This window comes from Ips typographus, linkage group LG12, assembly GCF_016097725.1.
Source record: "Ips typographus isolate SLU linkage group LG12, UJ_Ityp_2.0, whole genome shotgun sequence".
Classification (NCBI taxonomy): Eukaryota; Metazoa; Arthropoda; class Insecta; order Coleoptera; family Curculionidae; genus Ips; species Ips typographus.
Window position 1 is genome coordinate 9316652 of NC_138433.1, and position 22570 is coordinate 9339221.

The window sequence follows — 22570 nt, forward strand, 5'->3', positions numbered from 1 at the left end:
TTGTCATGTATGTCCTGCCAATCAAATTTATTTTGTTTCTTTGTTAGATCATGTAAAGGACGTGCAATTTTTGCAAAATTTTCTATAAATTTCCGGTAGTAGTTACAAAATCCCAAAAAACTTTGTACACCCTTTACATTTTTTGGCCTTGGAAAATTTTCAATTGAAACTAATTTCGATTTATCTGGAAAAATTCCATCTTTCGAAATTGTATAACCAAGAATATTAATTTTTTCTTTTAAATATTCACATTTTTTAGGTTTTAGTGTTAAGCCTGCACTTCGGAGTCTATTGAAAACTTTACGTAATTTTTCCAAATGTTCATCTATCGTTTTAGAAAAAATTATAATGTCGTCCATGTAAATTAAAACTTCTTTCCATTTTAAATCTCTAAACACTACATCTCCTAACTGTTGAAATGTTGCCGGGGCATTGCACAACCCAAAAGGCATTACATTAAATTTACATAATCCGTGACCTGGCGCTGTAAAGGCAGTAAGTGGCTTACTTTCTTCTTTTACTTTGACTTGCCAATAACCTGAATACATGTCTAACGATGAGAAATATTTGGCGTTTCCTAAGTACGTCAAAATATCCTCAATATTAGATCCTGACCATGAATTTTTTACTGTCACATTGTTTAACTTGCGATAATCCACGCAAAATCGTGTCTCTCCCGACTTTTTCTTTACTAATACGACGGGACTTGCCCAGGGCGAGTTACTTTGCCTTATTATGTCGTATTGTTCCATTTCTCTTATCTGCTCATCTATTATCTCTCTTTCTTTTTGTGCCACTCTGTAAGGTTTCTGTTTTATAGGCTTAGCATTCCCTACATCGATTTCATGTTCAATGACATCGGTTTTTCCCATATACTTTGGTGTTTTTGAAAAAACGTCACTATATTCTGAAAGTAACGTCTGCAACTTGTTACACAATTCTGGGTTCGTTATATTGCTTAGATTATGGTCATTCATGGTAATCATTTCTCCGTCATCTTCAGTTTCATTAATACAATGAACTGGAATTTTTGTTATATCCATTTGTATATTTTTCTCTAAATAACCGATTGTGGTATTTTTCAATATGAACACTTCTTTAAACCTCATATTATTAATTTTGATGTACCATTTGCCATTTCTTACAAAAATATTTGAACAAATCAATCCTCTTGGTCGTAGGTATTTATCGTTCTCGATAAAGCAGTACCTCGTGAACTCGTGCGGAGATAAGGCACAGTTCAGTCGTACCGTTATCTCGCGACCAACCTTGACCATGTAGTCGGTTTCAAGTGCAACCTTCAAACTTCGCGCGGTTGACTCAATCTCGACGTTCGCAAATACTTTATTAGTATCTTCCATTTGTTCTATTTTCCCTATGTTGTTGTTGACATTGTTGCCAAAATGTAAAATCAATGGGTCAAGTTCATGGTATAATGTCACAGTATTGGTATTATAGTCAATCAATGATTTTTTACTAGCCAAAAAGTTATGTCCCAAAATTAAGGCTTTTGATAAATTTTGCACCACTAGTGCCTCAACGGAAATAATTGTGCCATTAATTTTTATAATTACCTCAGAATTGCCGAGAGGTTGAACTGGATAACCTCCTGCGGTTATCAGTTGTATATTGTCTTGTAACCGTCTCATGTTACTGATATAACCTATGTCGACTACATTTTTACAAGCTCCTGTATCAAGTAGAACAGGGACGTTATCTTTATCGTTAACCGTGATATGTACTATTAATGTTTGCTTACTGGTGCCCGTAGATGATAATTGGACAATTTCGTTCGGGCTTCTTAGTTTTGAAACTGTCCTCTGTCGTTTGGGTTTCTTCGGCCTTGAGGTGCATTCCTTTGGAAAGGCCTGTTATTGAAGTTACAAGGCACGTGACCGGGCCTACGGCAATCAATGCAAATAACCCGGCCGTCGTGCGTTCTCGTACGAGGCAAATAATTATTGTTATTATTATTTCTCCAGTTCTGATTAGAAAACTGATTTCTGTTCCCATTAAAAGTATCCTGGTTCCGGGGTTGTTACAAATTGTCGCCCCCTATTGAATGAGTTGTTCCTCGGACTATTTTGATTTGGTCTAAAATTATTCACCCTTGGAACAAAGGTATTTCGTGTCTGATTTTGAACCGTATTTGAAAAATTTCTATTAAAAAATGTCCGTGGCCTGGTGTCATTCCAGGTCCTTTGCCGGTTTGTTGGGTTATTACCACTGTTACTGTTCACTGCCGCAGATACTGACAATAAAGCTGTATTCTGTGTCATTTGGTTTACCAATGTCCTTTCTTTTATATCGCTTATTTTAATGACCAATTGCTTTAAATCGTCAAAATTTCTATTGCTAGAACTAAGCAAATAATACATCTCATAGTAAGATGGATGTAAACCATTTTCAAAATGATCCCTAAACGCGTCAAAAGTCATTTCTGGGTCAATCTCGTTTGCGATTGCCAATAGATCATAATAGTATTTTTTAATATCCTCGACGTCCTGCTGTTTGCGGGTGTTTAATCTAAATTTTAACTTTCGAAGTGGCTGTTCTCCTGAAAACTCTTTCAAAAAATCTGATTTAATATTTAGCCATGTTTTCATCTGATTCTCTGGCTCACCAATATAATTACTAAACCATGTATGGGCTGGACCTTCCAAAAAATTAGCCAAATAAGATATTTTGTGATTTTCTGACCAGCTATTCACAATCGCTGCCTTTTCGTATTTATTTATAAAAATACTGGGAGAGTCAATAGAAGGGTTAAATGTAGATGGGCATGTAAACTTTGGGGTAGCCGGAGTTTTTGGCTCAGCCAAAGCTGCCTGTAATGTCATGTTAGCCATTACTAAAGTATTGTTAGGGCGTATGGCACGGTTTCTTTCCCGAATCACAGGGGGTGGGCAAGGATTATTAGAACTTTGTAATAATTCTGAGGGGCGGGATTTTGGTGGCACTACTTCTAAGGGACTTTCTTGCCAAGGATCCTCTGTTTCACGTGGTTTTGGCGGAGTTCTACTTAACGAAGCTCTTGGTCTGAAATAAACTTCCGTGGATTGGGGCTTAGAAGTCGAAGCCGAGGCTTGGGGAGTTTGAGCTTGAACGCCCACGACAGTATTGTCAAGAGTATTTTCTTCGTCCTCACTGCTTGTCAAACAAACTGAACTGGGTTTGTCAAGCTTTTGTTTGTGTGAAGAAGTTGCCGTTTGTGTCGGAGCAGGAGAACTCACAGTCGAACTGTGATGCTCGGGTTTAAAATCTTTTAACTCTTTTATCACCTTCTCTGGGTTTCGACCCCTAGCGATAGCTTCACGTAACACGAATTTTTCTTTTTCCGACAAACTTTGAGCCGTACTGCGAGTTTTTACTCGATCTTTGTCACTCGACTCACTCATGGACAATTTTTAAATGACCGTTTAAATTCATTTATGTGCTATATTTTTTTTTTTTTCAAATTATTTTTCAAAAAATTAAATTTAAATTTTTTTTTAAGCAAGTTGATTATTCCTAGCAATTTCTTTACGAATTTGCTTGTTCATCAGACTAATAATCTTTTTGACGCTAAAATACACAAGCATTAATACCCCCATGCACAGAAAAATAATAATTAAAATTTCCTTAGCTGACCATGAAGCGTCTTTTCCCGAATTATTTGATACACCTCCACTGTTTCCCGCTTGAGAAATAATAATTTCCTCCTCTTTTGAAGATGTACCCCCCATATTAAACTAAAATTTTCTCAAATGAACGCTTAAATAGCACAGGTAATCCCCAAAAAATCACTAAATAAATCAACGTTACTATCCCTAGCCAAAAGAAAATAATACTTAAAATTTCTTTTACAGCCCACACATTATTTTCCTGAATCTGTATCATACCCCAAAAAATAAAAACAAAAACTCAACTAATGTTTTTCATCCATCTCAAAACAGACCGGCGCCTCCACCAAATGTCACGTTTAATTTATGAGCCCTTCTGGGTTCACCAATTAAACTGACTCACGACGTTAAACGTCGCGCCGGGATCTCAGTTTTAGGGATGGAATCAAACACTGAGTTTTTCTCATATAACACTTAAATCTATTAAATATGGTATACACAAACGTGTCTGCACAATACGGTTATAAACACTAAAAGTTGACAATTCTACAATTGTACTTACATAGTCACAAGCTAAGGACTTAGCATTTCCTGGTGGCTGGCTTGGTCACTTCGCGTTTGAACAACTTTGGAGAACGGACTAATTAACTTGATCTTTTCCCGAGGAGAGTCGACATTTCGACTTCTCGGGTCAGCTGGTCGCACTACCGTTGATCGGTTCACACTTATCCTATACTGCTAAAATCGGCGTGTTTTATACCCGATTGATCGGCTGACGCAGTTTGTTATTGTCGCTTGTTTTTCACATTTCTGCAAAGCAGGTGGTGGTGACTCATCACCGATACGGTGCACTCGGTGCATGACACATTCGGTGCATCGTGATGCGACCTTTCCTCGTGCGCTTAATATTTCGCAATCCTCGAATACTCTTATGTTTTTTAAGTTAATCAGTCCAACTTTCCAATTAACGGATTTTCCATTCGTGACATATGTCATGACTGATTAACTTAAAAAACATAAGAGTATTCGAGGATGGCAAAATATTAAGCGCACGAGGCAAGGTCGCATCACGATGCACCGAATGTGTCATGCACCGAGTGCACCGTATCGGTGATGAGTCACCACCACCTGCTTTACAGAAATGTGAAAAACAAGCGACAATAACAAACTGCGTCAGCCGATCAATCGGGTATAAAATACGCCGATTTTAGCAGTATAGGATAAGTGTGAACCGATCAACGGTAGTGCGACCAGCTGACCCGAGAAGTCGAAATGTCGACTCTCCTCGGGAAAAGATCAAGTTAATTAGTCCGTTCTCCAAAGTTGTTCAAACGCGAAGTGACCAAGCCAGCCACCAGGAAATGCTAAGTCCTTAGCTTGTGACTATGTAAGTACAATTGTAGAATTGTCAACTTTTAGTGTTTATAACCGTATTGTGCAGACACGTTTGTGTATACCATATTTAATAGATTTAAGTGTTATATGAGAAAAACTCAGTGTTTGATTCCATCCCTAAAACTGAGATCCCGGCGCGACGTTTAACGTCGTGAGTAAGTTTAATTGGTGAACCCAGAAGGGCTCATAAATTAAACGTGACAATATACAGTGTGTTAGGTTTGAAATAAGAAAGTTGGTATACTTTGTGACTGACCCTGTATACTTGCGAACCTCATTTCACCCTCACGTCATGCTGTTATTTACTTTAACACGACGTAAATTTTGAGAAAAATAAAATCAAAAGTTTTCGAGATATTTGCAATACTCCAGACTTTTTAGACACCCTGTATATATTTAATATATATAATTTGAAGATTTATTTGATGAAATAAGTGCGCGTGCTTTACTGATATTGTCAAATCATCATCTCCCTACCGGAATGACATAGTTCCCAGAGACATGTTACGGGGTTTTCAATAAAATTACCAGACATTAATAATAATTCATAAGTTGGAATTTCGAGACGCATTTTATTCAATAATTGATCAAAACTCATCAATGGATGAATTGCACAAGTTTTATTATTTAAAAGCACATCTTGAAAGTGATGCATTTAAAATGTTAGAGTCGATTAAAACTACAAATAACGATAATTATAGTATTGCCTTAAACATGTTAAAACACATATACGAAAATAATTGACTAATTATTTTTAATTTTGTCAATGCTTTATTTGAAGCGCCTTCAGTAGTCAAAGAATCACACACTGAATTGCGTACCTTATTTGATTTATTTCATAAAAATGTTTAAGGTTTAAAAGCATTAAATCAACCCACAGATCAGTGGTCAGTGTTACTTGTTTATTTAATGGTTACAAAACTTGACCACCACAACTCGTAAGGATTGGGAATCTAAAAAATTTAATACTGATCTACCCTCTTTTGAGGACTTGCTCAATTTTGTTAAAGAGAATGTGAGTTATTAGAGAATCTTGAAACTGTGAGTACAAAAAGCAATAAAAATCAAAATAAAACTTACAATAATAGAAATTCTAATCAAAACTTCAACAAATCGTACTCATTACTAACAAACAACAACTAACAAAACAATTTTTTTTTTACTGTAAATCAAGTCATTCAATATTTAAATGCAATTCATTTTTAAAATTTGATCCTAATAAAAGAAAGCACGAAGCGGTAAGGCTGAAACTGTATCTAAACTGTTTGAATCCAAAACATGCATTTGAAAATTGTAGCTGCAGCAAGGGAAATAAACGCAGGCCGAGCGGCTCGAGCAGACGAGAGAAGGGCGCACATAAACATTGCGAATAATCACGACCCGGTTGAAGATAGAAACAGTATTCAACGCAACGATGACCTTGGCTGCATTCGTTTTCGCGCTCCATGGAGCGAGAAGAGCTTTTTTGACGTAACGATGACGTAATTTGGGAAAACTATAATTTGACCAATTGTCAAATTACGTCATTGTGACGTCAAAAACGCTCTGCTCGTTCCATGGAGCGCGAAAACGAATGCGGCCCTTGTCTCGCCTCAAACTACGTTAATAAGTCGGGCTAATAAATATGCGCTGTTGTCTACTGCTTCTGTTTTCATCCTAAATAAAGGATTACAGTTTAAGGCGACAATTTTACCAGATCAAGGCTCACAATCAAATTTCATTACTGGGAGATTTTGTAAAAAAATTGGTATCCATAAAAAAGAACTTAATTATTCTGTTTCGGGTGTTGGAAGTAATAACTTTTTGCAAGGTAGATATTGTCACGTTTAATTTATGAGCCCTTCTGGGTTCATTAATTAAACTAACTCACGACGTTAAACGTCGCGCCGGGATCTCAGTTTTAAGGATGGAATTAAACACTGAGTTTTCTATTAAACACTAAAATCTATTAAATACGGTATACATAAATAGGTCTGCACAATACGGTCATAAACACACTAAAAGTTGACAATTTAACAATTGTACTTACATAGACTCATAAGCTAAGGACTTAGCATTTTCTGGCGGCTGGCTTGGTCACTTTCGCGTTGGAACAACTTTGGAGAACGGACTACTTGACTTGATCTTTTTCGAGGAGAGTCGACATTTCGACTTCTTGGGTCAGCTGGTCGCACTACCGTCGATTGGTTCACACTGATCCTATACTGCTGAAATCGGCGTATTTTATACCCGATTGATCGGCTGACGTAGTTTGTTATTGTTCGTCGCCTATTTTTCACATTCCTGCAAAGCAGGTGGTGGCGACTCATCGCCGATACGGTGCACCCGGTGCATGACACACTCGGTGCATCATGGTGCGACCCTGCCTCGTGCGCTTAATATTTCGCAATCCTCGAATATTCCTAAGCCGCGTTGCCACGGGTAGTGAATCACGAACGTCATTCACGCTTTCGTGTACCACTCCTCATGGTAACTTTTAAGTTAACAAGTCCATCTTTTGAATTAATGGATTTTCCATTCGTGACATATGCCTCCGCCCCAGAAAAACTGGTCCCCAGTTTTATATGAACAATAATAAAAACTTTAAACAATAGAAAAAACATATCGTTAACATAAATTTAAAAATTACATGTGTACGTACCAAGGTATTATGATTAATGGTTAGTAAGTTTACATATGCGAGTATTTCATAGTACTCAGTTAAGTTTACAATCATTTCTTAATAATAAGTTAGTACTTATTCTAACAAGAAACCTAATAAAATCTTTCCTCTCCTGAAATTATACATATACAATATCATGCACTTTTAATCTATTCGGTTCCGGCAATGGCAGAACAACAAAAATACTGAGAAAAGTTCAATAGAGGTTTAGTCCTATGAGCCAAACTTCGCATCTCACCTCACTGAACACCATTATGATCAATGTTCTATAAATGTTTGTGGTCTAGGTCGATTATTCAATCGATGATTCGGCTAACTTGGACCTCAGTATCAACGTACAGGTCCATCGTGAGTTCCAACAACAATAATGGCTCATCATAGTCTGCTTCCTTCATTCTCATATAGTCCTCAGTGTTACATGAAAGATAAGAACAAAGGTTAATATGCGCTATTTAAGGCTTAATATACAATAACATGTCTTATAACAAAATTAATTTTAGCATCATTTGTAACTCTTATTTATGTGTTAGTATGTACGATCCATTTTCCATTCTCAAAATTAAAAATGGAACGTATGAATTGATCTCCTTAACGCTGTAAAGCAAGGATTGGGATGTAATTTCCCGTGTATACACCGCGCGAACAAAATTAGTCATGCAAACAACTCGAATTTTTATGTTAGTAGTTTAGCATTAACCAGCGAAGTTGCCGGATCATTGGTTCGGGACTATTCGCATCTTCAGCGAAACATCGTATATGGTTCGCACCTTCTCAGTGTAAAGCACTATATAATAATCAGATTAATTTCATGGCTATATTATTCTCGTAAACATTAATGTACAATTTCCAATAAGAATAATCGATAAGTAGACCATATTGCTGCTGATAAGCAGAATAGACTGTTATTGCTGCTGATAAGCAGAATATGGCCCTATATTTCCAAAAGGCTCTAACTGAGCAACAAACGGCTGTGCTACCGCTTGCTCAGGATTCTTTCTAGTTTGAGGATTAATGGGCCCCCCTGCTCGCACTTGCGCCTGGTTATCCGGATTTGGGCACAGTGCCGGATTGCGGACAACCTGACTTGCGTGGGATTCAGGTGGTCCCATAAGTTTGTGGTGCAAACGCACCTCCAGAAGATGCGCCAGCAGAATTCACTTCTGAGGTTTGCAACCCTTTGTTGTGTTTGGAGTACTACTGGTACCCGAAACTGGTGAAACGTAGCATTCGGAATATAAGTATGCGTGTATTGGGAATGATTCGGTGGATTCAAAAATCACGTAATGAAAATCAATATGCACATAATGTAAACCGTCTCCCTAACTCGGACTATTTAAATTAGTCATTTATTTATGCGCGCAGCGACACATTCATTTCTCATCGCTCGCGAATTAGTTGCGTTCCTCGCAAAAATGCATAAACAACTTTATGTTCAAGGTGATTATTACACCAACAATATTAATTTTTTTCATATATCTATCTTTATTCGTTGGTAGGTACCTACATCACAATAACAACATTCAATATTTTTATTTTCATCGCTTGTAACCATTTTTTATCTTATAGGGAAAATTAAACTGATATCTGTTCTTGAATTTTAAGAATTTGCGCAATAAAAATTCAGACGCAGATAACAGAATAAAATCCTTGGGCCCTGTAAAAATAAGTACATAGCTCAATACGTGGAGCCGTACATCATAATTGTTACTTTGTTTGAACATTACGCTTTAATTGCATTTTGCATTTTATGCATTACTCGGTCTGTACTGAACAATGTCTGGTCTCATTGAGATATTATTCCGAACTGGCCAAATCAGCGAATCCCATGGGTTTAAGCATGGTGCACTTATTAACTGTTGGGAAAACATTTCTCTGATAACTTTAACATTGAACCTAATATGACAAGTTCATTGTCTGGAAGTAATTCGCTAATCTCAGCATCCTGGTTTTCCGGTGGAGAGGGTTCTGAATTGCATTTATACGGTTGCTATCACCACTTTCATTCAGTTTGTCCCTTGATGCACGTGCTGAATTTTCTAGTGTATTTTTGGTGTTTGATTTATTAAAAAAGAAAAATGTAAGTACAAAGTTTTTCAAATCCACCTTATCTTGCCATTTATTCGTTACATTTTTATTTTATTATTATTATTTTTTTTTCATTATATAGGAAAAAACTTTTTATTCCTCAAATTTTTGTTTTTTCATAAGATGGAACGTGGAAACGGAGCTGGACGGGGCCGGGGTCGCGGTGCTACGCTTATGGCCATATTGGCCGCAAGACGAGCTCGAGATGCCGCTCGTGAGGCCGCGTCCGCGGTCGACCCCCAGGCGGAGGCTCAGGCTAGTGACAGTTACACTCCCGCCCAAGATGCTAGTGACAAGGAGGCTCCTCATGAACCTCCGACTACAACGCAATCTTACCAGGGGGAGGTTACGGGGCAAGCGTTCGGGGGAGGTTACGGGGCAACCGGTATTCCCAGCACCTCAAATGGCGGCCGGGGCTATAGGAAGTCACTCCAAAAACATAAACTTTTACTTCATGTAGTTTTTATGGAGAAAAATAAAAAAGTATTATAATAAATTGATTGTATCACTCAATTGAGATCCTCTGAGATGGGGTTTCCTTCCGGTGTCCAGGGGTCATGGTAAGGTAAAATTCTGCTTACATGGACTACCTCAGTCTTAGATTTTTGTGAAATACCTTTTCGTATTTCATAGTCCACATCAGACATTTTTCGATTTATGTAGTAAGGACCAAACCATCTAAGCAGTAATTTTTCACTTTTTCCTACCTTCCTAATAGGGGTGAAAACTTTCACTTGGTCACCCTCTTCAAATTCAACATGGCGGTGTTTACAATCGTAACGTAATTTATCTATGTTTTGTCGCCGTTTTATATTTTCAACCGCCAAATTTCTGACTGCTAAACCAACGTCTCTAATTTGGTCGCTATTACCACTTTCTAAGGGTGGCAACAAGTTTGCTTCTGTTGGTAAAATAGGTTCACGACCGTACACCAGCATGAATGGTGAAAATTTAGTACTATCTTGTTTTGCAGAATTGTACGCAAAAGTCACATGTGGAAGATATTCATCCCAATTTGACTGATCAGTATTAGTATACATAGATAACATATTGGCTAAAGTTTTATTAAATCTTTCTGTTAAGCCATTAGTTGCGGGATGATACGCAGTAGTAAACTGACTCGTTGTCCCCATCTTTTTTAGCAACTCCGTAACCAATTCTGATTGAAAAACTTTCCCTCTATCGCTTAACAATTCCTTGGGTGCACCGTGTTTTGTAATAATTCTCTCTAGTATAAATTTCGCTACAGGTCCGGCTTTGCCGCTCGGTAATGCGTCAGTCTCCGCCCACCTTGTGGCGTAATCTGTCGCTACCACTATCATCGTTTTGCCGCTGCTACTTCTGCGAAACGGACCTAACAAATCTATCCCAACTTTTTCAAATGGGGTGCCAACTGGAATAGGATGTAACAGACCGATAGGCTTTTGATTTTGTTGGCCTTTCCTGGCCTGACAATCCGGGCATCCTTTTACAAAACGTTCCACGTCCTTTTGCAACCCTTGCCAATAGTATCTTTGTTTTATTTTCGCTAGGGTTTTTGACAATCCCAAATGGCCACACAGCGGTTCTGAGTGGTGGGAGTACAAAATTTCCCCTATTAACTGTTGCGGTATCACTAAAAGTTTAGTCCGGCCCACTCCATGCGGGTTTATACGGTACAAAACTTCTGACTCAAGTCTAAAATTTTTCGCTTGCTTGCGTATACCAATTGTAGCTTCTTCAGGATGTTTTATAGCCTGAATTATTTCCAAAATGTTTTCATCTTTTGCTTGTAATTCTACAATGTTACGTATATCTAATAAAAAGGTTGGTATTTCGTCAATTTCTTGTACTTTCGTATTCGCTGGCAAAACAGGATATCTGCTTACGCAGTCTGCATCTCTGTGAGCAATTCCTGATTTATGATGTACTGTGTAGTCAAATTCTGATAACTTTAACGCCCAACGCGCTAAACGTCCAGTCGTCTCTTTCAAGGTTTTTAACCAACATAGCGCATGATGATCTGTCACTATTTTTATAGGTTTTCCATAAATAAAATGTCTAAAATAGGATAGCGCCCATATAGCTGCTAACCCTTCAAGTTCTGTTATAGAATAATTCTTCTCAGCTTTACTAAGGCTTCTACTTGCATATGCTATTGGGTGTAACGCATTTTCATGATCTTCCTGCAATAATATTGCTCCGATTCCATCTTTACATGCATCTACCCTTAATTCACATCCTTTATTCGGTTGAAAATGTGCCAAAACTGGTTCACTAATCAATTTTTGTTTTAGTGTTTCAAACGCTTTGTCATGTATGTCCTGCCAATCAAATTTATTTTGTTTCTTTGTTAGATCATGTAAAGGACGTGCAATTTTTGCAAAATTTTCTATAAACTTCCGGTAGTAGTTACAAAGTCCCAAAAAACTTTGTACACCTTTACATTTTTTGGCCTTGGAAAATTTTCAATTGAAACTAATTTTGATTTATCAGGAAAAATTCCATCTTTCGAAATTGTATAACCAAGAATATTAATTTTTTCTTTTAAATATTCACATTTTTTGGGTTTTAATGTTAGGCCTGCACTTCGAAGTCTATTGAAAACTTTACGTAATTTTTCCAAATGTTCATCTATTGTTTTAGAAAAAATTATAATGTCGTCCATGTAAATTAAAACTTCTTTCCATTTTAAATCTCTAAACACTACATCTCCTAACTGTTGAAATGTTGCCGGAGCATTGCACAACCCAAAAGGCATTACATTAAATTTACATAATCCGTGACCTGGCGCTGTAAAGGCAGTAAGTGGCTTACTTTCTTCTTTTACTTTGACTTGCCAATAACCTGAATACATGTCTAACGATGAGAAATATTGGGCGTTTCCTAAGTAAGTCAAAATATCCTCAATATTAGATCCTGACCACGAATTTTTTACTGTCACATTGTTTAACTTGCGATAATCCACGCAAAATCGTGTCTCTCCAGACTTTTTCTTTACTAATACGACGGGACTTGCCCAGGGCGAGTTACTTTGCCTTATTATGTCGTATTGTTCCATTTCTCTTATCTGCTCATCTATTATCTCTCTTTCCTTTTGTGCCACTCTGTAAGGTTTCTGTTTTATCGGTTTAGCATTCCCTACATCAATTTCATGTTCAATGACATCGGTTTTTCCCATATATTTTGGTGTTTTTGAAAAAACGTCACTATATTTTGAAAGTAATGTCTGCAATTTGTTACACAATTCTGGGTTCGTTATATTGCTTAGATTATGGTCATTCATGGTAATCATTCCTTCATCATCTTCAGTTTCATCAATACAATAAACTGGAATTTTTGTTATATCCATTTCTATATTTTTCTCTAAATAACCGATTGTGGAATTTTTTAATATGAACACTTTTTCAAACCTCATATTGTTAATTTTGATGTACCATTTGCCATTTCTTACAAAAATATTTGAACAAATCAATCCTCTTGGTCGTAGGTATTTATCGTTCTCGATAAAGCAGTACTTCGTGAACTCGTGCGGAGATAAGGCACAGTTCAGTCGTACCGTTATCTAGCGACCAACCTCGACCATGTAGTCGGTTTCAAGTGTAACCTTAAAACTTCGCGCGGTTGACTCAATCTCGACGTTTGCAAATACCTTATTAGTATCTTCCATTTGTTCTATTTTTTCCATGTTGTTATCGACATTGTCGCCAAAATGCAAAATCAATGCGTCAAGTTCATGGTACAATGTCACAGTATTGGTATTATAGTCAATTAATGATTTTTTACTAGCTAAGAAGTTATGTCCCAAAATTAAGGCTTTTGATAAATTTTGCACCACTAGTGCCTCAACGGAAATAATTGTGCCATTAACTTTTATAATTACCTCAGAATTACCGAGAGGTTGAACTGTATAACCTCCTGCTGTTATCAGTTGTATATTGCCTTGTAATCGTCTCATGTTACTGATATAATTTATGTCGACTATATTTTTACAAGCTCCCGTATCAAGTAAAACAGGAACGTTATCTTTATCGTTAACTGTGATATGTACTATTAATGTTTGTTTACTAATGCCCGTAGATGACAATTGGACAATTTCGTTCGGGCTTCTTAGTTTTGAAATTGTCCTCTGTCGTTTGGGTTTCTCCGGCCTTGAGGTGCATTCCTTTGAAAAGGCCTGTTATTGAAGTTACAAGACACGTGACCGGTCCTACGGCAATCAATGCAAATAACCCGGCCGTCGTGCGTTCTCGTACGAGGCAAATAATAATTATTATTATTATTTCTCCAGTTTTGATTAGAAAACTGATTTCTGTCCCTATTAAAAGTATCATGGTTCTGGGTTTGTTGCGAATTGTTTCTTAGAAATTGTCGCCCCCTATTGAATGAGTTGTACCTCGGACCATTTTGATTCGGCCTAAAATTATTCACCCTTGGAACATAGGTATTTCGTGTCTGATTTTGAATAATACATCTCATAATAAGACGGATGCAAACCATTTTCAAAATGTTCCCTAAACGCATCAAAAGTCATTTCTGGGTCAATCTCGTTTGCGATTGCTAATAGATCATAATAGTACTTTTTTATATCCTCGACGTCTTGCTGTTTGCGAGTGTTTAATCGAAATTTTAACTTTCGTAGTGGCTGTTCTCCTGAAAACTCTTTCAAAAAATCTGATTTTATATTTAGCCATGTTTTCATCTGATTTTCTCGCTCACTAATATAATTACCAAACCATGTATGGGCTGGACCTTCCAAAAAATTAGCTAAATAAGATATTTTGTGATTTTCTGACCAGCTATTCACAATCGCTGCTTTTTCGTCTTTATTTATAAAAATACTGGGAGAGTCAATAGAAGGGTTAAAAGTAGATGGGCATGTAAACTTTGGGGTGGCTGGAGTTTTTGGCTCAGCCAAAGATGCCTGTAAGGTCATGTTAGCCATAACTGAAGTATTGTTAGGGCGTATGGCACGGTTTCTTTCCCGAATCACAGGGAGTGGGCAAGGATTATTCGAACTTTGTAGTAATAATTCTGAGGGGCGGGATGAGATAACCTTGGGTGGCACTACCACTTCTAAGGGACTTTCTTGCCACGGCTCTTCTGTTTCTCGTGGTTTAGGCGGAGTTCTACTTAACGAAGCTCTTGGCTTGAAATAAACTTCCGTGGATTGGGGCTTAGAAGTTGAAGCCGAGGCTTGGAAAGTTTGAGCTTGAACGCTCACGACAGTATTGTCAAGAGTATTTTCTTCGTCCTCACTGCTTGTCAAACAAACAACTGAACTGGGTTTGTCAAACTTTTGTTTGTGTGAAGAAGTTGCCGTTTGTGTCGGAGCAGGAGAATTCACAGTCGAACTGTGATGCTCGGGTTTGAAATCTTTTAATTCTTTTATCACCTTTTCTGGGTTTCGACCCCTAGCGATAGCTTCACGTAACACGAATTTTTCTTTTTCCGACAAACTTGGAGACCTACTGCGAGTTTTTACTCGAACTAATAATTTTTTTGACGCTAAAATACACAAGCATTAACACCCCCATGCACAAAAAAATAATAATTAAAATTTCCTCAGCTGACCATGAATTATCTTTTCCCGAACTATTTGATACACCTCCACTGTTTCCCGCCTGAGATATAATAATTTCCTCCTCTTTTGAAGATGTACCACCCATATTAAACCAAAATTTTATCAAATGAGCGCTTCAATAGCAAAAGTAATCCCCATAGCATAGATTTTTCGCATTTAACATAGAACTTATTAAATTTCATTCTTGTTGTGTCTCAAAAAATTTGTGTTTTTATGTAATATTTGAAAAGCAACAATTATATTTTATTTTCTAAAACTGAATGACCATCTCTTAATGTAATATAATACTTTTATTATACAATGTGATAAATTTATTTTATAGATTTTTAATGATATAATGTAATTATATGTTTTTACAAAATAAGTATGTAATTTAAAAATGTACAAAATAGTTTGCGACGCTTTGCGACTCTCCAATTTTAGGATTGATGTAGTCTATAAGCTTTGGTCTTATGTATCAAAGTTTGGGCAGTTGCCGAAATTTGCCTATTTAGATTTTATAACGTATTTCAGTCAAGTGGGTCATGCGCGCCAATAAAACAAATGTATGCCGTTGACGTGGACGTTGACAGATCTTGTTTTATTTGAATTAAATAAGATTGCTGTAGTACAACCAGTAAAAATCTATTGTGAAAATGTTAAAAGTTCGTAAAAAATATCTGTCGGATAATATTATTAGTTTAAACGGAAGTGAGGATAGGCTTTTTCGTAACCTAAAAGAACGGTTCAAAATTAGTACCGATGACTTCAAAATTGTGAAACGTACTTTACAGAGAGATTTTTTACCCAAGTTTAAACGTAAGTGGAAGCAAGTCAATAGAACTAAAGAACAATTCAACAAAAAGTTTAAACATTGGTTGGAAGGTGAAATAATATTTAAAACTACATCGACAGTTTCGACTTCCGCAGGAAGACCGACCAAAAAAATAGAGGAGTGTTCAGAAAGAAGTAAGCGCAGAAAGTTATCTAAACTGGAAGAAGTAAACAACATATCAATAGCAGAACTTCAAGGTTTATTGGAAAGAAAATTAAGGGTAGAAGGGAAGAGAGATGAAGCAGAACTCGTTCGAGAAGTGCTTTCAATGGGAGCACATAAATTTAAAGAACAGTTTAATGAAGATAGTATTAAGCAATTTTCTCGAGATGACGCTTTGGCTTTAATAACCGATGCGAATTTATCAAGGTATCAATATAATAGTATAAGAGAACAATGCTTATTAAGAAATGCCGATTTATTTCCCAGTTGTAATCAAATTTTTCGAGCCAAATCAGATTGTTATCCTTTATTTATGAAAATTACTGAAAGGGGCGTTCTATTACACTTCAACATCTTTTAGACCACACTATTAAACGACTGTTGTTAACAACTGACGTACAAAATACAGTCCTAGGAATGAGCTCACAAGATCTTATGTTATACAGCAAATGGGGTTGCGATGGATCTTCGGGACATAGTGCATATAAACAAAATTTTAATAATCCAAATATATCAGACGAGTCAGTATTTATGGCATCTTTAGTTCCCCTTCAGCTAGTTACTTCGGAAAATGTAATCATTTGGAAAAATCCGCATCCCTCATCGTCTAACTACTGCAGACCGATATTTTTTGAATTTTTAAAGGAAACACCCGAAAATGTAATAGACATCGTTAATAATTATCAAAAAGAGATTGACAACTTGAAAGAGACAATTGTATCACCATTAAATTGCCAAGTTGTATTTGCAGTGCATCACAACTTATCTTTCACGATGATAGATGGAAAGATATGTCAAGTTTTAACAGAAACCTCATCTTCAGCATGTTGTCCGATATGTAAGGCAAAACCATCCGAAATGAACGACTTGGAAAAACTTCGAAATAAAAATGTAAATACCGATGCATATAAATATGGCCTTTCATCTTTACATGCTTTAATCCGGTTTATGGAATGTATCTTACATATATCATATCGTTTAGATTTTAAAAAGTGGAGTGCTAGATCCAGTGTTCAAAAAGACCTTTTAAAAAACAAGAAAAAACGTGTTCAAATGGAACTTAAACAAAGACTTGGTATAAATGTTGACAAGGAAATGGAAACTCAAACGATGGCAATACTGCTAGAAGATTTTTTAGAGATACTCAAATAGTTGCAGAAGTAACAGGAGTTGATGAAGAGCTCATTATCAGGTTCTCTACTGTACTTCAAGTTTTGATAAGCGGAAGAGCAATAAATGAAGAAGCCTTTGATAACTATGCTCAAAATACAGCAAACATTTTTGTATCGAAGTATCGATGGTTTTACATGCCTTCTTCAATCCATAAAATACTTTTACATGGGTGTGGTATAATATAATCTGCTTGTCTTCCGATTGGACAACTCAGCGAGGAAGCAGCGGAAGCAAGAAATAAAGATTTCAAAAAGTTTCGCCAATTTGGTTCAAGAAAATGCTCGCGAGTTGCCACTAATGAGGATATTCTACATTCTCTGCTAGTATCATCCGATCCGTACTTGACTAGTCTGAGAAACCGATGGAAAAAACATGTCAGTTTTGAAATGAGCGAGGAAGCCACAAAACTTCTAATTTCATAAGTATGTAAATAAAATCATTTGTTTTCGAATTTTAAGTTAAGTTAAACTCAAATTTGAGGAAATTAAATTATAATTTTTTATTATATTATCAAAACTTGTGTGTTTGCAAATTGTAAAGTTAAAGTAGTTTTTCATAAAACTTCTTGGTAACTTAGGAAAATATTTTTAAAAAATTAAAAAAGAAAATAATAACTTGAATTTTTAGGTTATATTGGGTTTTTGTAAAATTCATTCTTCTCCGTGGAATTTTATAGTGAATTACTAAAATTGTGCATAATTTTTCTCTTTACAAACAGATAAAACAATATTTTCAACAAATTTCAGGGATCTGTACAAATTTTCACTTATTAAAAGTAGTGTTTTATATTATGACCGCAGGCGTCCATAAGACCGTACCACTGTGCGGCGCCTCCACCTAATGTCACGTTTAATTTATGAGCCCTTCCGGATTCATTAATTAAACTGACTCACGACGTTAAACGTCGCGCCGGGATCTCAGTTTTAAGGATGGAATCAAACACTGAGTTTTCTATTAAACACTTAAATCTATTAGATATAGTATACACAAATGGGTCTGCACAATACGGTCATAAACACACTAAAAGTTGACAATTAAACAATTGTACTTACATAGACTCATAAGCTGAGGACTTAGCATTTTCTGGCGGCTGGCTTAGTCACTTTCGCGTTAGAACAACTTCGGAGAACGGACTACTTAACTTGATCTTTTCTCGAGGAGAGTCGACATTTCGACTTCTTGGGTCAGCTGGTCGCACTACCGTCGATTGGTTCACACTTATCTTACACTGCTGAAATTCGCGTATTTTATACGGCGTATTTTATATAGATTGATCGGCTGACGTAGTTTGTTATTGTCGCTTGTTTTTCACATTTCTGTAAAGCAGGTGGTGGTGACTCATCACCGATATGATGCACTCGGTGCATGACACACTCGGTGCATCATGGTGTGACCTTGCCTCGTGCGCTTAATATTTCGCAATCCTCGAATATTCTTATGTTTTTAAGTCAATAAGTCCATCTTTTGAATTAATGGATTTTCCATTCGTGACAATATTTATTCCCTTATCACCTGCATTGGAAATGTGGTAAGCGAGGCGGAAATGTGGTAGACCCCCCTCCCCCAAATGCATATAAAACCAGTCAACAAGAGTTGAAAACATTAGTCTACACACAAAAGTACCTATCTACCTTAAACAAAAAAATCATGAACCTAACCAAAATTAACGAATCCGGCAGTTTGGTTGAAAAACCTCAGTCTTCAAGTTTCAACAACTTGAATTAAACCAATTGTATCCCTTGCACAACCTAAAAGTGGTCAATTCAAAATTTGGTGAGGTGGTTCGGGCCGAGTTGTCTGACAGCGTGGTGTTTTTGCCTAGTCGGATGACGGCACCCATTAAAGACAGTTTGGCGGAGTTTATACCGCTAAAATGTGGCCTAAAATTTTTAGGTATGAAAGTGGTTAGTGGTTTATCACCCACACCAATTGTGTAAATAACGAAAATTTGTAAGTATAATTAAAATATATTTAGGTGTAATACTAATCATGCTTTAATCATTTCAGAAAGATCGAAGATGTCAGATTGTACTGGAGCTGCAGCAGAAATCAGCGTACACACCCTTGAGTTATTCCGAAAAGCCTACGCCATATTGGTACTTCAGCCAGTACCTGAAGCAGTAGCAGCATGGTTGAAAAAAATTGCAACTTCAATTAGACAAGTGCAAACTGTGCTGCGGCGGTCGGACAAAAATGTGGGTGTGTACAAAAAACTTTTAACTAATTTAGGACATTTCAAAACACTTAAGATACTTTTTAAAAATTTAAACAATCACGTAGGTGGTAGTTTAAATAGAAAAAAAAAAATCTGATATAGTTAAATGGTTAGATGTATCTTTAGCGTAAGATCAGGTTTAATAATTAATTTAGTACATAAGCAAATTGGAGATTTTTTTGTTAATGCAGAAGGTTTATTTAAGCGTCGAATTTCAAACATTTAAAAAAAATATAATATGATTAAAGTAAATAGCACATTTTGTGGTGAATACATTATTAAACGGCAGGATGAGTTAAAAATTGAATTCAAATATTTTAATACCTCAAATTTTATTATTGATGGCAGTACAAATTTGACCCAGTGGTTTCGTGATAATATCACAAATTTAATTTTAACTAAAATGGAGGAATTTCAAGAAAAACATAGTGGATGGGCGTTATCAAAAATTGTCAGTTTAGAAATAAACATTAATAAATATGAAGTTGGAAATGGTGGTTCGTCATACATACCACTTCCACAGGAAATTGCGAATAAACACGCTTGCATTAATATTAAAAATAATGACAACGCATGTTTTTTCTGGAGTGTAATGGCAGCCCTTTTTCCAGCACATAAAAATTCTGACAGGGTTTCTTCTTATCCAAATTATTTTATTAAAGAGTGTTACTAATGGTATCGAAGCAATGTCTCTGTTTAATCTTCATTTAAACAATAGGTTATTAACATGACATGATTTAAGTGTTTAATTATTTTCAATATGGCTCAATCGAACTCATTAAGAAATAGTAAACATCCGCATAATGTGTTTGTACAAGCTATATTATGTAGGACGATCAGTAGGCAGCATTTGCAACATCAGGTTTACAGCGACCACTAAACTGTTTTGTTTGTGAAACCAGTAAATATATTGTAACTTATATTTATACAACAGTTTGAACATCACTGGTAATACTGGTTAGTTTTTAAGTGATTGTAGAAGTAGATAGAAGAATAAAGTTAGTATTTGGTTAAAGCACAGTCTTATCATTACTCAATTAAACAGTCTCTGTCTAATATTCCAAAATTTGAAAAACTCAATAAAATTTCAATTAACGTGTACATGCTTGAGTTGGAAAAGCAGGGTTATGTTACCATTCCAGCCAGCCTCACTAGTCAAAAATTAGAAAAACATGTCAATTTACTTTTAATTCAAAACAAATATACCATTAAATGTGATTATGCTATACAAGAAGATGAGACGGAGCTGAAATACCATTATTGTTGGATCAAAGACTTGTCTAGGCTTTTATTTAAACAGATAAATAAATATAGATGTAAAAAATTTGTTTGTGATAGATGTTTAAATGATTTTAATAGTAATGATAAATTAAAAAACCTTCCCACTTTTGTGACCAAAAAAATTTTAGTCAAATTACATTTCCGCCTTATGATTATGTGGAGTTCAAAAGTTATTGCTATAAACAGACAACACCTTTTGTAATTTACGCTGATTTCGAGTCGATTTTAGAGCGACAAAATGATGAAGTGCACTATCAAAAACACACAGCATTTAGTGTAGGCTATTATTTCAAGTGTGACTATGATGATACACTATCTTTTTATAAAACATATCGAGGTCTTGATTGCTTAGATTGGTTTTCAAACGAAATGCAAACTCTATCAAAATTGGTTAAATCTGAAATAAAAAATATTATTCCAATGGATCTTAGTAGTGACTATGATAAGAAGAATGGGCATTGTCATATTTGTGAAAAAATATTTAACGCAAGTGACATTGTCGTTCGCGATCATTGCCATTTCACGGGGAAAATTAGAGGTCTGAGCCATCAAGCCTGCAATTTAAACTTTAAAACACAATTTGTAATTCCAGTTTTTTTCCATTGTTTATCTGGGTATGATTCTCACTTGAGAATGAGAGGATTACCGTTCTACCTCTTAACAACGAAAAATAAAATATTTCCTTCACGATCTACAATTCTGAAACTAATCTCAAGTTTCGCTTTGTAAATTCTTTGAGATTTTTAAATGCATCATTAAGTGAATTAATGTCTACACTGGATCCTGCTGATTTACAAATAACAAAAAAAGAATTTTACGTGACCGACAACCAATTTACTCTATTAACAAGAAAAGGTGTTTTCTGTTACGATTACATTGACCATATAGATAAGTTGCAGAAAACTGCTTTACCAAGCAAAGAAAAGTTTTACAGTCAGCTCAATGATGAAAACATTAGTGATGAAGATTATTACCATGCCCAAACTGTTTGGACAAGTTTTAACATTGAAAATTTGGGGCAGTATTCAGATTTATATCTTAAAACAGATGTTTTATTATTAGCAGATGTTTTTGAAAATTTTCGAAGTAATTGTCATACCATCTACAGATTAGACCCTAGTTGGTATTACACATTGCCTGGATACACCTGGGACTGTATGCTAAAATATACCAAATGTAAACTCCGGTTACTTAAAGATATCGATAAAATTATGTTTATTGAAAATGGTCTACGCGGGGAAATTTCACAATGTTGCAATCGTTATTTTGAGGCAAACAATAAATTTATGGAAAATTTTGATAGCTCAAAACCATCCACTTATTTATTATATTTGGATGTAAACAACTTATATGGCTGAGCAATGTGCCAATATTTGCCTTATAATAACTTTGAATGGATGGAAGATTGTAATTTTGATGTGTGCAGCATCGATGATAATTCAGACATTGGGTATATTTTAGAAGTGGACTTGGAATATCCTGAACATCTCCATGATTTACACAAAGATTTGCCGTTTTGTCCTGAATATCAAACTCCACCTGACTCAAAACTGCCGAAACTTTTAACTACTTTTTATAAGAAAGAAATTTCATTCATTACAAAAATTTAAAACAAGCG